The sequence below is a fragment of the Rutidosis leptorrhynchoides genome, chromosome 11 (assembly GCF_046630445.1).
Source record: "Rutidosis leptorrhynchoides isolate AG116_Rl617_1_P2 chromosome 11, CSIRO_AGI_Rlap_v1, whole genome shotgun sequence".
Classification (NCBI taxonomy): domain Eukaryota; kingdom Viridiplantae; phylum Streptophyta; class Magnoliopsida; order Asterales; family Asteraceae; genus Rutidosis; species Rutidosis leptorrhynchoides.
The window spans coordinates 49,585,694-49,601,899 of record NC_092343.1 but is presented as its reverse complement, the minus strand read 5'-3'; the positions used below and the strand labels follow the sequence as shown (position 1 = coordinate 49,601,899).

General features: G+C 33.4%; 2 pseudogenes; both read left to right on the top strand.

Moving 5' to 3' along the window:
- The first annotated feature begins 663 nt into the window (after nt 1–663).
- Nucleotides 664–3,749, top strand: LOC139874550 (receptor-like protein Cf-9 homolog; annotated as a pseudogene).
- LOC139874549 (cyclin-C1-2-like) overlaps nt 3,529–16,206 on the top strand; it is a 79,231-nt pseudogene continuing 66,553 nt past the window's right edge.

The following is a 16,206-nucleotide window of genomic DNA, read 5'->3' as shown; positions in this document are numbered from 1 at the left end:
TTTAGTTTTTAGTTCCATGTTTTATTTTTTAGATTCACATTTCAGTTTAGCATTACATTTTCCTTGCATAAACCTAAACGCAACTTTAAATGTCCCAGTCAACTTTTTACTAGAGGTTTTACTAGAGGTCTTCCATAATCTAATCTTTTTTATTTCATCTACAATGATAATGAACAATTATTTATCTTTAGAAGCTTGTTTCGAGCATATATTCCAACTTTTTAACAATGAAACTATATTAGTTAGAGTCTGTAACCAAGTGACATTTACAAACCAAATGATAGATTTAGAAACAAAGCTGGACATCTACAATTGAGAATACTTTTACAATTGAGAAGACTTTTAGAATTGGTTATAATTGAGAAGACTCAAAAGTCTTTTACAGTCAGACATCTACAAACCAAGTGATACGCTTAGAAACAAAGCTGGACCACAAAATAATACAATCAGACAAGAAAAATAAACTTGACATTTACAAACCAAATGATACGTTTAGAAACAAAGGTAGATCACAAAAAAATAGTCTTAGTAGGCTCCTTTTTTCAAGCAACTACAATGCAAAATATATACTACTATGATATGATGAGTATATATAATACAGAAGTGTTAGTTTAAATATATCAACTACAAAAACAGTCTTGTTATTTAAAGAAAGAAAAAAAAATGATTAATTTAAAATTGGTTTACTTTGTTTTGGTTTTCTTATATTTTGGTTGCTCATCCGTTTCTTCTTATTCCAACACCAGCTTAACTACTACTCATAATAAATATAAATGCTCTGTTCAGCAGTCCCGGGCTCTGCATCTATTTAAACAAAGACTCTTTTCCATCAATCAATCAATTGATATTCCTGGATATTATACCTCATGTAAGGATTGGCTTGGTTCTGCAGGTTACTATCCAATTATGATGAACTGGAAAACAAATACTGATTGTTGTGATTGGAATGGAGTCACGTGCGATCACTCAACCGGTGACGTTATCGGTATCGATCTTAGTTGTGGTATGTTACAAGGTAGCCTCCATCCTAACACCTCCCTTTTCAACCTTCCTCACCTCAAGAAACTCAATCTGGCTTTTAATGATTTTAGTAATTCCAAAATTCCACGTGAAACTGGAAGATTTTCAAAAAGTCTCACACATCTCAACTTGTCAGCGTGCATGTTTTCTGGAGATGTCCCACCGGGCATCACCCTTCTTCAAAATTTGGTGTCTCTCGATCTCTCTCGGAATTTTATAAATCTTGAACCTCATGTTTTCATACAAGTGCTTCAAAATTTTACTTTTTTGAGAAAACTTTCACTTCAAGATGTTGATATCTCTTCAGCTTTACCTAGTTATATTAATATATCTTGTTCTTCGTTGGAATTACTAAATCTTAGGTCGACAGGATTGCAAGGGAAATTAACAGGTTACATCTTTAATCTTCCATCTTTGGAAATACTAGACTTGTCAGGAAACAATGTCGATGAAATCCCTTCAGGAATATTTCTTCTTCCGAAATTGGTTTCGCTTGATCTTTAATCATGTTTTCATTAGATTGGTTAACAATTCAACTCTTTTGAGAGAACTCAGGCTTTCTAATGTTAATTTGATGGGGTCCCTTCCCAAGTCTCCATTTAACCTAACACACCTCACTGATGTAGATTTATCATATAACAAACTTAACGGGAAATTGCCATTTTGGTTGTTTAATCTTGCCTCTTTAGAAACTCTCTCTCTATCTAATAACATGTTCAATGGAGGTGTACCCTTTAATTAGTCTGGTCTTCCCTCATTTATTAAGACATTATACCTCGATAACAATCAATTAGGTGGTCAATTTAATCAATCACTCATTCTGCAACTCACAAACCTTAGTGAGTTAGATATTGCAAATAATAATTTTACTAGTCACTGGAAGTTGGATACTTTGTTATCAAGTCTCACAAACCTTGAATTTCTTGATCTCTCGTCCAGTGGTTTATCAATTACGACCAATAACGCTACTACTCATCATGCCAACCCTAACATGTGGTACTTAGGATTGTCCTCTTGCAAATTAAATGAGTTTCCAGTGGTGTCCTTACGATACCTGAGAAATCTTGAAGTATTAGATCTATCTAGCAATGACATCCATGGACAATTCCCTCCGTCAATTTGCAACATGAGGAATTTATGCGCACTATATATAACATGAGGAATAGCTTTAGGGGAGTGATTCCACAATGTTTAGAAAATATAACCGACTTGGAACGTTTATATATGTACTCCAACCAGCTTGAAGGATTACTTCCTCCATCAATTTGCAACCTGGGAAGATTATACTCACTAGATTTATCTAATAATAGCTTAGGCGGAGTGATTCCACAATGCTTTGTAAATTGCTCAAATCTTGCAATTATGAATTTGGGGAATAACGATTTCCATGGTACGATTCCAAACACGATTGGATATCCTGGAACCTTACAATGGCTTATTTTGAAGGGAAATATTTTACAAGGGGAGTTGCCAGATTCTTTATCCAATTGTCATGATTTGGAAGTTCTTGATTTGTAAAACAACAACTTAAATGGTACATTCCCAGATTGGTTGGGAGGTCTTTCGAACCTGCAGGTTCTTAACCTAAGATCAAACATGTTTTATGGACCCATTACAACCTCTTCTGTTGTTGAAGTTTCATTCCAAAGTCTGGTAGTTCTTGACTTATCTCATAATAGGTTTGTGGGACACCTTCCGACAAAATACTTTCAAAATTTTAATGCCATGAAGCATGTTGTAAGAGGTAGTACAATGCCAGAATATTTGGCCACTGCCTCTGGATACTATTATCCCGTCGTTATGACAGTAAAAGGTCAGGACCTCCAATTTGTAAAAATTTTGGTTAACTATATGATTATTGATTTATCCAGTAACAAATTTGAAGGAGATATTCCAATTGTCATTGGTAATCTTATTTCTTTAAAAGTGCTCAACTTATCCCACAACAAACTTAAAGGTGAAATTCCGTATGCTCTAGGGAATCTTTCAGAGATTGAATCTTTAGACTTATCTTGTAACCGACTCACAGGAGAGATCCCTAAAAGCCTTGCCGGTATCACAAACCTTGAATATTTAAATCTCTCTGAAAACAACCTTGTGGGGCGTATTCCGGAAGGAAAACAATTTGGCACTTTTGACATGAGCTCATTTCAAGGTAATCCAAAACTCTGTGGATTTCCATTGCCCAATTGCAGCGAGCATCCACACGAGCCACAACTTGAAGAAGATGACGAAGAAGACAATGGTTTCACATGGAGAGTTGTTATGATGGGATATGGATGTGGAACCTTTGTTGGGCTGCTCATGGGATATTGCATGTTATCAACCGGAAGACCAAAATGGTTTAATGAAATTGCTGATGCTGGAATATATTTAATCCGCACACGGCAAACCAAGAGAAGATACATATTTATTGGAAGATAATAAAGTTATTTTCCGAAAGGTACGATTTCATGTGTTTCTTATTTCAACAAATTGTTAAACTGCTAAGTTTCCTTTTCTAATTTTATGCAGGAAGAAGCTTATGCAGGAGTTGGGCTGCTTGAAATAGATTGTGTTAAGTTGGATACATATCCTTGTTTTGTATTTTGAACAGTTTATTGTGGAGTTGTACCTTCCATTTTGACTTAGAGAAGCTTCTCAGTTAAATTGTGTTGCGTTAAAGACATAGTGATATCATATAATGTTTATTGTAAGAAGTCGAGTTGCATGATATGTAAGCATTCGATCCCAACACAAATAAAGTATTGTTACAACTCTTCATCTGTCCTATTTATATACTGGTATATATATATATATCTTGTTGTTTTTATTAAATTATAAATAGAAATTAATGATAAATTCATTCTCTATTTATGAACTGGCTATTTTTTTTAAAAATACCATACATTTCAATATGCTTTTTATTTTTCTTTTTTTTTTTTTTTTTTTTGAACATGTATACATATTCAATCTTATTTTACAATTGTCTATTTAGTTTAGTTCTACATATGAAAAATGCAACAACTCATTATATACATTCAATCTAATTTATTGGCTACATCCCCACTAAAGCTCCGCTGTACGTGGTCCCTCTAATCATCATAACAAAGGTGTTTGTTTTCTAGATCTTCAAACTCACTCGGTTATCATATCTGCCATGTTTGGTTTAATGGGCTGTCAATTTCTCATGATGTTACTATTTCAGGGTTATGGCTACTGTGGTAACATATATTAGATGTGTTTATACTAGGTATTTCTGTTATCTTGCATACCTTTTTAGGTGGTGAAATGGGCGGGGCAGGCGAATTTGTAAATGATCTGAATATATAAAATTTTTTGTGCCTTCAGGAAAAGTATGACCGAATATGACCCACGTTTACTGGCTCCATCGTGCTTGTACTTAGCTGCTAAATCAGAAGAAAGCATTGTGCAAGCAAGACTACTTGTATGCTACATTAAGAAAAAATGTAACGATTATTTTAAAAATTCGAACTTTATGTTATATTGCATTTTATATTGGATAAGAGTAATAAATATTTGACCTTTGTTTGCAGATTTGGATGAAAAGTACCGATTGGAAATAAAAGAGATTCTTGAAATGAAAATGAAAATTTTGGAAGCACTAAATTATTACCTTGTTGTGTTTCATCCTTATCGCTAGTTGCCTCAGTAAGTATCATATGAGTCATTTCAACTAAGGGTGGCTATTCAAATCCATTTGGGTTATGGTTATCTCATGTGGGTCAAATTAATCAAAAAAGTTAGCTACCAAAACGAAACGTGTGGTCAGCCCATTAAAATGAATCTTAAATTTTGGAAGTACCAAGTTATTACCTTGTCGTGTTTCATCCTCTTATTGTTGGTTGCCTCAATAAGTTCCATATAAGTCATTTCAACTATGGGTGGCTATTCAAATCCATTTGGGTTATGCTTATCTCAAAAGGAATAAAAAAATTTAGCTTCCAAAACGACACGGGTCAAATGGGTCGTGAGCCCTCCAATATGAATCTTAATTTCTTACAGTCAATAGTGTCCTGTGGAATTTGGGATTCGCTTGCCACAATCATGAAGGAGACCCATTTTGACTTTTCGACCCAATCATCGTGTTTTGCGTGCTCATTTTGAGTTTTGTTGAACAGGTTGGATCAGGATGCTGGGATGAGCGATGCAACTCAACTGACCTGGAAAGAATCTGGTCATCAAGTAGTTTGACTTTTTCCAAACTTAGTTTTCATGACTATCTATAAAGCAACCATCTATATTTGTTATCATTCAAAACAATTTCACCGTATTCACTGTAGTGGCGTGTATGATATGGATTCATAAGCACCTAAAATACTATTCTGTTGTAAGGGTGGATGGACTATATGCTTCAATCTTTGTTTGTCGTTTGTAGCTTTTTGTATATGGTCTTGACAGTTATGTTAGTGGTCTTTAGTATTGTGATAAAAATATAGCTAATAGTTCTTCAGAATATCAATTAACCCTCCAGAAACTCTATTATACATTGAAACACATGTTTGGTTAGTATGGTTTTAAGCTTTTATGATAGCGATTTTGGACGATATGAACTAACTGTATGGTAATGACTCTTTTTTGTCTATATCAATCAGTACATGTTCACAATTTCCCTGAAATTTAGACAAAAGTTGTTCATACCAACGCTCACCGACGAATTGAAGATGCTCGATAACAATCTCTAAACTTCAATTGAAACACGTACGATGAGTCCATCTATAAATTACTGACTCAACTATCTCATCATCATCTTTTGACATGCAAAATAGACAAAGGGGCGTACAACACTCATGTATTGTTCATTGAATATGTTATTCTAGGTTTAGATATATAAAAAAAATCACGTGACATTGTGAAGCGGCGTAGATGAATGAATCTTACTGCGCCACATGTGAAGAAGAAACATAAAAAAAACAGAGCGAAGAAAATGGCATTACTTAGGTATTACGGAAGAGGTAATGTGCCTGATGCTTTTGGTACAAGGTACTAAATAATACTCCAATGAATTTTTTTTTTTTTTTTTTTTTTTTTTTGTTGTTGCAGTTTAATTTTTTTTTTCTATGTAGAAGTAAAGGTATGAGATTTACAATAAAGTATAACTTATTTAGATGTTGCTCTAGATTTTACATTCTTGTTTATCTACATGTATGTATGATGATATTGATGCAAAAGTAGAGGTAGGTGACGCATACATGACATATTGACATGTACTAATAATTACATAGTCAGAACTCTACACCATTAGATTCATGTAATCTCAATTTTCAAGTCTGAATTTGATTAGTATATTAGTATTAGTAGATTTATTATAGATGGTCTTCTTGACATTGAATCTTTTGTAATATTTATTATAGATGGTCTTCCCATTTTTGTGTTCTCAATTAAATGTGTGTGTTCACTATAGTAAATTTCGATTTCTTGTAAGTCTTGCTTGAGGACAAGCAAGGTTTAAGTGTGGGGATTTTGATAACGCCAAAATCATACATATTTGTTGTCGTTATTTCGATTCGATTTTGTATCATTTTGTATGTAATTGTTGTACTTGTGTATTGTAATAAGTTAAAATGTGTGTATAATCCGTTGCGAGTGTTGAAGCGAAGATTTATGGAAAAGAGTGCTGATTTTAGAAGATTCTGCGCACCTGCACGGTTTTGGCCATAACTCGGTCATACGAACTCGAAAAAGGGTGAATCCGGAGCCCAGACGTCCGTAACTCAGAGCACTACAACTTTCATTCAGACATTTTCTCATTTTAGTAAAGAGATGAGGCGCATCTGAGGGGTGATGCGGTGCATCCATTGCCTGCCGACGGTTTTGAGTGCTAAACGAGCTGGAATCCATAGAACTTAAAGAGATGCGGCGCATCCCTTTTAGATGCGGCGCATCAGCCCCCGAATCACTATTTTACCTAACTTTTAAGCCTATTTAATGATGGTTAACATTCATAATCAGGTGAGAACTGAGACCAGTAAGATATATACGTAATAAAAGGCTGAAGGAAGGGTTCAAGAGCTTGTTTTGAAGGAATCTTCATTATTTCAACACCAAGATTGAATTTAGATCAACCATTTCAATTGGTACTCTTGTTTTCATTCAAATTATGAATTTCAATTGTATGTATTGTGTTATTGTTCTTGTTTTAATCATGTCTAGCTAAAAACCTTGTGTGTTTACTTCAATGTAAGATTTATGGCTTGGGATTGTTCGATATTTTGATGTTATAATAGTTACAAGTATGCTTTGATTGATTTATTAATCTAGTTCAACCATCAGAACCATTGTTATGCTTGCTTAGTTCATTACTTCAATTATATAGATTGTTAATCTATTAATGTGAGTTAATTAGAAAAACAATCTATACTTCAATACACCTAGTAATCTAGACGATTAGATACATAGCTTAAGTGATTTTGTTATGTGTTTAATTCGGTAATTGAATAAGTTCCAAAGCAATATAGTTATGAAATTACCTCAAGTGATTGTTGTAATTTAGGTTTTACGTGAGTTTAACCGGGTTGGGTCTAGTTAGTTAAATCAATCTAAATCACCATGTTCTTTCAAGAAATCCATTATTGTAATTATCTTTATATTCTAGTTCAATTATACCAGTTATGACTTGATTTATGTGAATTTATCAAAGGCTATAATTTGTACTTCAACACCTAGTGATCTAGACACCTATATGTGAATATAGGATGGTAATTGGATGATATTTAGGTTTTACAATCATGTAGTTTACTTAGAGTGATCTTAGTAAACTAGGTTTTATGTGAATTTAACCAAGAAAGAATCCCGTTGATTAAACATAGTTCTTAAGTTTATAGATATTGTGAAATTGATATAAACTACTCTATTGTAACTATCGCATAACGGTTTTAATTATAAAAGAACAATCCCTGTCATCTATCAAGCATAGAAGTAAACACCGCATTCTCATTCTTGTTAATTATTATTTTTATTTACTGTTTCGTTAAACAAAAACACAACTTTAAATATAAACCCCCCTTTTTAGAATAATTAATTGTGGTAAAATTATTTAAACAAACTTCTCCCTGTGAATCGAACTGGTCAATTTACTTGCTAGTTACTACATGATCGGGTTTTAGTTGCCTGTATTATGTGTTAATTATTAAGCATATTGTCTACATTTTAAAGGTTACGTCTTGACACATCAACTTTTTGGCGCCGCTGCCGGGGAGCGGTTTTGTTAAAAGATTTTAATAAACTTTGAATTATTCGATCCTTTTATAGAAATTCAATTCCTAGAAAAGTTACTTTTTATTGTAAGCTTGTATTTTTGCAATTGGTTTGTTTGTGGTGTTGTGATTGCAGGATAGGTATTAGTGCATGAATCTACGTTCTTCCAACTCTAATTTAATTCCTTCATATCCTGAACCTGAAAGAGAACTTCACGAACGCTTAAGAGCTCAAGAAGTAGAATCTCTTGCTCAAGGTTTAGAATCACTTTCGTTAGATTCTAACTCTGAACCAATTGTTCAACCAATCATCGAGCCAGTCATTAAAGAAGAGGAAGAGATGACTGCTACAAATCAAACGATGGATGCTTTGATGAAGGCAACAAGGACAGGACAAGGCCACGCAATTGTTCAACCTACGATGACTGATGGTTTTGAAATAAAAGGTCAATTTCTCCACATGGTGACTAATACATGCCAATTTGGTGGAGCTCCGAATGAGGATGCTAACGAGCATCTTCGTAAGTTTGTAAGCATATGCAAGCTATTCAAGATCAAGGATGTCACCGATGATGTCGCATGTTTAAAAATCTTTCCATGGTCGTTAAAGGATGATGCAAGAGATTGGTTAGACTCGTTACCAGAAGGTTATATCGAAGATTGGAATGATATGATGGACAAGTTTTTGTCAGAGTTCTTCCCTGCTTCAAAAGCAGCAAAGTTACAAAGTGATATAAATCACTTTAAGCAAAAGCCTAATGAGACCCTTTATGAAGCTTGGACCCGATTCAATAAAATACTTAGAGTATGTCCTCAACACGGGTTGAATACATTCCAAAAGGTCCAAATATTCTATAAAGGAGTCAATGTGGCTACTCAAAAAGATATTGATGTTGCAGTAGGAGGTTCAATCATGAAAAAACACCCGAAGAAGCTCACACAATCATTGCCGATATAGCAGCACATTCTCATAATTGGCATCAAGAGATGGAGTTGTCTAGATCAACCACGGTTGCTAGTATTGAAAGCAATGATGAAATCGGTGCTTTAAAAGTTCAATTGGCAAATCAAGGAAGGCAAATTGAGAAGATGACTAAAGAAATGCATGCTGATAAGGCTAAAAAGGAACATATATTTCATAGCATTATTTCCCAAGAAAGACAAGATTTTAGTTGCAATTGTTCCATTTTCAAGTAATATTCGTTTATATTTAATAAGTGCGAAGACAAAAGGCGAAAACGACGAATTGAAGACGCAAAGGTCCAAAAAGCTAAAAAGTACAAGATACAATAAAAAAGGTTCAAATTATTGATGAGGAACGTCTAAAAACGACAAGAGTACAAGTTACAAAACGCAAAGTACACGATATAAAATTGTGCGAAAGGACGTTCGAAAATCCGGAACCGACACATGAACCAACTTTCAACGCTCAACGCAACGGATCTGAAAGTACAAGTCAACTATGCACAAGAATATAATATAATATTTAAATAATTCATAATAAGAATAATATTAAATATTAAAAAGTTGTTAATTGAGCATAGTTCAGGGGTCATAAGTGAAAATTTCAATTTATCATTTGCCTATAAAAGGCCATCTAAATCGATGATTTAGATACACCTTTTCAATTCTCTTTCTTTGTAACATATATATTTATATTTATAATATTAATTTTAATTTTAAGTTTAATAATAATTTTGGGGTAGTGTAACAAATGTTTAACGGGTTTTAAGTCGGAACTCTGTCCGTGTAACGCTACGCTATAAATAATCATTGTAAGTTATGTTCTTCCTTTTTAAATTAATGTCTCGTAACTAAGTTATTATTATGCTTATTTGAGCTGAAGTAATCGTGATGTTAGGCTAAAATATTAAGATGGGGTTATTGAACTTTGGACCATAATTAAGGTTTGGGCAAAAGACCGACACTTGTGGAAATTGGACTATTGACTATTAATAGATGGGGGGTATTGTCTAATTGAGTGACAACTCATTGGAGTCTGTCGAACCTATCTTCAAATTAATTAACCTAATAATTAATAATGATTATGGTTGTCCTATTTAGTGACGTTCATATGGAATCTGTTATAATCATTTAATTAATCAATTGGGTTGGGTAATTGATTATTCATTCTGATCAAGTGGATGAATTAATATTCATAAACTAATTAAAATAGGGGTGGATTACATACAGTGATAACTGGTGTAATTGTTGACAGAAGTGATAACTGCGTCACAGTTTAAATCCTTAATCAGTTGGAATATTTGACTTTGGGTATAAGGGTAATTTGACGAGGATACTCGCACTTTATATTTATGACCGATGGACTATTATGGACAAAAACCAGATAGACGTATCAAATAAACCAGGACAAAGGACAATTAACCCATGGTAATAAATTAAAATCAACACGTCAAACATCATGATTACGGAAGTTTAAATAAGCATAATTCTTTTATTGTATTTCTCATCGTATCTTTATTTACTGTCATTTTATTACTCGCAATTTTATTTACTGTCATTTTATTTATTGTCATTATTTTACGCACTTTAATTATCGTCATTTATCTTTGCGCTTAAAATATAGAATCGACAAACCGGTCACTAAACGGTAAAAACCCCCCTTTATAATAATAATATTACTTATATATATATATATATATATATATATATATATATATATATATATATATATATATATATATATATATATATATATATATATATATATATATATATATATATATATTTGTATTTTTACAATTATTGTGTGTAAAAAAATATAGTGTTATACTTCACGAGCTCCCTATGGAACGAACCGGACTTACTAAAAACTACACTACTCTACGATTAGGTACACTGCCTATAAGTGTTGTAGCAAGGTTTAGGTATATCCATCCGTAAAATAATTAAAACTTGTGTAATATTTTGTAGTATTTCGTAGTAAAATTAATACTATTTCGTACCCTCACGCTACAACATCAAGTTTTTGGCGCCGCTGCCGGGGAACGCTAAAACGCTATATTTTTAAATATAATAATATTGAAATAAAATATAATAATATAATAATATTGAAATAGAATATAATAATATAATAATATTTTAGAATAAATTTTAAAAAAGTCGTATTTATTAAATACTTCAGGGGTATATTATGTAACTTATAATTAATAATTTCTATAATGTCGCTTTCATGTGAATAGTAAATTAATTAATTTCTTTTTATTTACTATTCATGAATAGTAAATGAGTTAAAAAAAAATTTGTGTAAAAAAAAAAGCGTTTTTTTTTAAAGAAAAAAAAATTCGTTTTTATAAAAAAAAAAAAAATTGTAAAAAAAAATCGTTTTTTTAAAAAAAAAAAAAATTTTAAAAAAAATAATAAATAATAATATTTTTTTTTTAAGTTTTATTACCTTTAGATTTTTAGATTATAGTCGCAACTTTTAGTATTAAGTTTATTTTTGGCGTAGTTATTTTTTTTATTTCTAGATTTTTAGGCTTTGCCGTAAAATCCCTTAAGTGCTTATTCCTTAGACTAAGATTTAGGTGCTTTAGAATTTTGCGACGCCATTTTTCGTGCTACCTTCTTATTTTTATTTTTCGACGCTTATTTTTCGACCTTTTTATTTTTCGACACTTTTCGACGCGCAATCTTTTTCTTTCTTATTTCTCGACGCTCTAGTTATAGGATATAGAATTTTCTTTACTTCTTATCTAATTCTTCAAACGGAAAGAAAAATTATTTAAGCGGTTAAGTTAATAGACGTTGACATTTTTCTGGTTCGTAGTAATAGTTGGATTTGTTAGTGGCAAGTTGTGGGCTTCCGATTTAAAGGGTCCTGGCTTCCTGCTGCATCTTTTGGCTATTCGAAACGTGGGCAAAATCAGAAAAGTCTATTAATTGGACAACTTATATAAGTTTTTCTTATTTTTATAACTAATAGGATATTCTGTGAATGCACCGAGCAAAACGTTCACCACCTTTCATACGTTCACCGCCTGTAACCAGATCAAGACATCTAGCCAATATTGCCGCCGTTGATTTTTCTTTAGAATCGTCATCTAGTCGACCAAGAACTCCAACTCAAATTTCCGACAATCCATCTTTTGAACCCGACTTCACAACTAAGAACCCGGAGGATATTCAAGGACAATTCAGAAATCCTGAACCACTAATCATTCCTCCTGAACCACAAACCATTAAATCAGAATCTTCTAGTGATTCGTATTCAACAAATTCAATTATGGAAAATCTGGAACCTCTAAGTATGGAAGACCGAATGAGAGCCACACGCACGGGCCAAGGTCACGCCATTATTAAGCCAGACATTAATGCGCCAGATTATGAAATCAAAGGATAAATCCTACACATGGTAACTAATCAGTGCCAATATAGTGGTGCGCCGAAGGAAGATGCAAACGAACATCTTCGTACGTTTAATAGGATCTGTACACTATTCAAAATCCGAGAAGTTGAGGATGAACAGATCTATCTCATGTTGTTTCCCTGGACTTTAAAGGGAGAAGCCAAAGATTGGTTAGAATCGTTACCTGAAGGGGCGATTGACACATGGTATGTTTTAGTTGAAAAATTTCTTAAACAATTCTTTCCGGCATCCAAAGCCGTGAGACTTCAAGGAGAAATTGTTACGTTCGCGCAAAAGCCAAACGAAACTCTATATGAGGCGTGGACAAGATTCGGAAGGATGTTGAGAGGATGTCCTCAACACGGTCTAGATACTTTTCAAATAGTGCAAATCTTCTATAAAGGCGTAGACATCGCTACAAGAAAAGACATCGACATAACAGCTGGTGGTTCCATCATGAAGAAAACCGCAACTGAAGCTTACAAAATTATTGATAATACAGCCTCCCACTCACATGAGTGGCATCAAGAAAAAGATATCTTTCGATCATCTAAAGCGGCTAGAGCCGATTCTAGCCATGACTTTGATTCCGTTTCCGCAAAAATAGATGCTTTCGAAAGACGAATGGAAAAGATGAATAAAGATATTCACGCAATACGAATCAGTTGTGAGCAATGCGGTGGACCACACTTATTGAAAGATTGTCACATTGAACCAACATTGGAACAACGAGAGAATGTTTCCTATATGAACCAAAGGCCTGGAAATAATTATCAAAATAATTATCAACCGCCAAAGTTAAACTTCAATCGAAATCAAAACATTCTTTACAATCCAAACGGACCCAACAACAATTCGTACAACCAACAAGGTCCGAATAACCAACCAACTCAAAACAACACTTTCAATCAACAAAGACCTAGCTTGTATAAACCACCACAACAAACCGAAGAGAAAAAGCCAAATCTAGAAGAAATGATGGCAAAGCTGATTGAATCTCAAACACAATTCATTACATCTCAAACCCAAACGAACGAGAGGTTTGATCAGTCATTAAGAACTCAACAAGCTTCCATTTTGAATCTTGAAAAACACGTAGGTACTCTTGCTAGCATGATGAGTGAGAGGAAACAAGGAAAGCTACCGAGTAATACTGAAGTAAATCCTCGGAAAGAGAATGTTAATATGGTGTCAACAAATTCTGAAAAACCAGCTCCAGAAGATGGGAAGGTTTTAGATGTGAGTAACAATGAAGAAGTTACATCACCACCACCACCCGAGTATGTAAAGCCAGTGGTGACACCATACAAACCACCCATCCCGTTTCCAAGAAAAGGAGTTGAGTATGAGCAAGTAATAAGTAATAAAGATTGTGATACTTCTGGAAAGAAGAAGAAGAAAAAGAATAAGAAAGTACAAGAAACAAAAGCCGTAGAAGTAAACCCGGTGAATACAGTTCCACCAAAACCTCCACCTAGGGTAGGTGATCCGGGTGAATTTATTGTTCCTTGTTTACTTAGTGATTGTGTCATGTATGATGCACTAGCAGATTTAGGTGCAAGTGTGAGTGTTATGTCTCTTTCATTATATAAGAGATTAGGGGTAGGTGAGTTAAGTCCAACGGATATGAGTGTTCGACTCTTTGATCAAACCATTAAGCACCCAGTTGGAATTGCTGACAACCTACCCATTCAAGTAGGTAATTTAACCTTTCTAGTCGAATTCATTGTCATTGACATAGAAGAGGACCCAAACATTCCTCTAATTTTAGGTCGACCATTCTTTGCGTCCACCGGGGCGTTATTTGATGTAGGAAATGGAAGAATGACACTTAAAAGTGGTGACAAATCTATCACCTTTATGATTCGAAAGTCTAAATCTCCACCAACCAAGACTGTTGAACCAGAAAAAATGATTGGTAAGAACCATGTTGTTTTACCAATTCCAACGGTAGTGCTTAATAATAATAAAACGCCTAAGTGTGGGGAAAATGAAGTAACACCTAATGATGACATGATAACAAAGGACCCCGTTATTGATACGAAATTAAATGACCCCGTTATTAACAGTTCAATGAAGAAACTTTTTAAACGGGCTATTGATGCTAGAAGTAAGGGGAACTTTAAGTTATGTAACCGGTTAGTATCCAATCTGTCACCTAAAGAAAAGGCGAAACTAGTTGAAATTGTGGATATTACTGGAGAAGCTAGTCAATGGCTTAAAGAAAAAGTCACAGATATGCAAGTTGATTATGGACCAAGAGAAATTGAAGATGAAGTTAATCACAATTACGAAATCACAGCTACCTAAGTGTGGGGAGATTCAAATGTTCTAAAAGAAAATGTTATTTAGAATTAGTTGTTCTGTTCTCGTGTAGTTCCGAGAATGGAATCCGATTGGTCTTTTCCGCTAGCAGACACTAAAGAACTAGTTTTCTCCCTCCATTCTGAATTTTTGCTTTGTAGGTTTTATATGAAATTAATATGCTTTTTAAATTTAAGTTTTGTGTGTTTTTAAAAACAAAATTTACTTTATTTCATTAAGTTGAAAAAAAAAATGATTTATAAAATTCGTCGTAAGTTGAAGACTAGGTCATAGAGCCGAAATTGCTTTACCCGAGGACGGGACGACAAATTTTGTTATCATTATTTTTAATTTTATTGATCTAAAGTATGCTAAAAAGATTTTAGATTTTATACATTTTTGAACGTGGGGTTATATACCAAACTTCAAAAATATGTATATATATGTTTGTGTTCTATGTTATGTACAAAATAGGGTAAAACAGCGCACTTTCAAAGACTGTCATTAAGTTCAGCAAAAGGTACTAATTATGACGACAAGACACAAAACAACAAATGTGATATAACAAATGAAGGAATGAACGATGAGGCGCCATCAATCATTCAACGATCTTTGTAATTACAAATTCGGTATTTTTAATCACTTTTCTACACTAATCACCCTCATGAATTTATAATTATAGTCTGATTTCATGCAAATGAGGGCATTGCATGATCTCAAGTGTGGGGAAGGGTTATAAATTCTCTCGGGTTTATACTTGGTTTATTTGCCAAATTTTGTGAAAATTTGAAAAATTTTCAATTAAATGAAGTCAAAATCATGTTTATACATATTTATGAACGATGAAAACTAGGTGTTAATGCCGAAATTATCGTTACCTCGGAAAGGACATAAATTGAGAAACAACCAAAATGTTAGAATTCATTTAAGAATGGAATAGAGGAGAAAAAGGCAAAGAAAAACATAAATAAAAGCCAAGTGTGTGAAAACTCTACCAAGTTATTCAAAATATATCACATATTTTTGTACAAACAATTGAAAATACTTTTGTTTTGGACGATAATCAACTGTTTTACCCGATGAAAGAAAAGAAGAGATGGATCTACACGATGAATCAATTCCATCATTAGAAGGAAGTAAAGTCTTTCGAAAAAGACATGCGCTTCTTGATTTAGGTCAAGAAGTTGTCATCCAGACCAGCTGTAGGTTGACGAAAAATCTAGAAAATTCATCTCTAAAATCAGCAGGAAATCCATGGACCTAAGCATCAAACAGGGTCGCCAAGTGGTCAGATTTATCCTAACCATGAGAAGGATT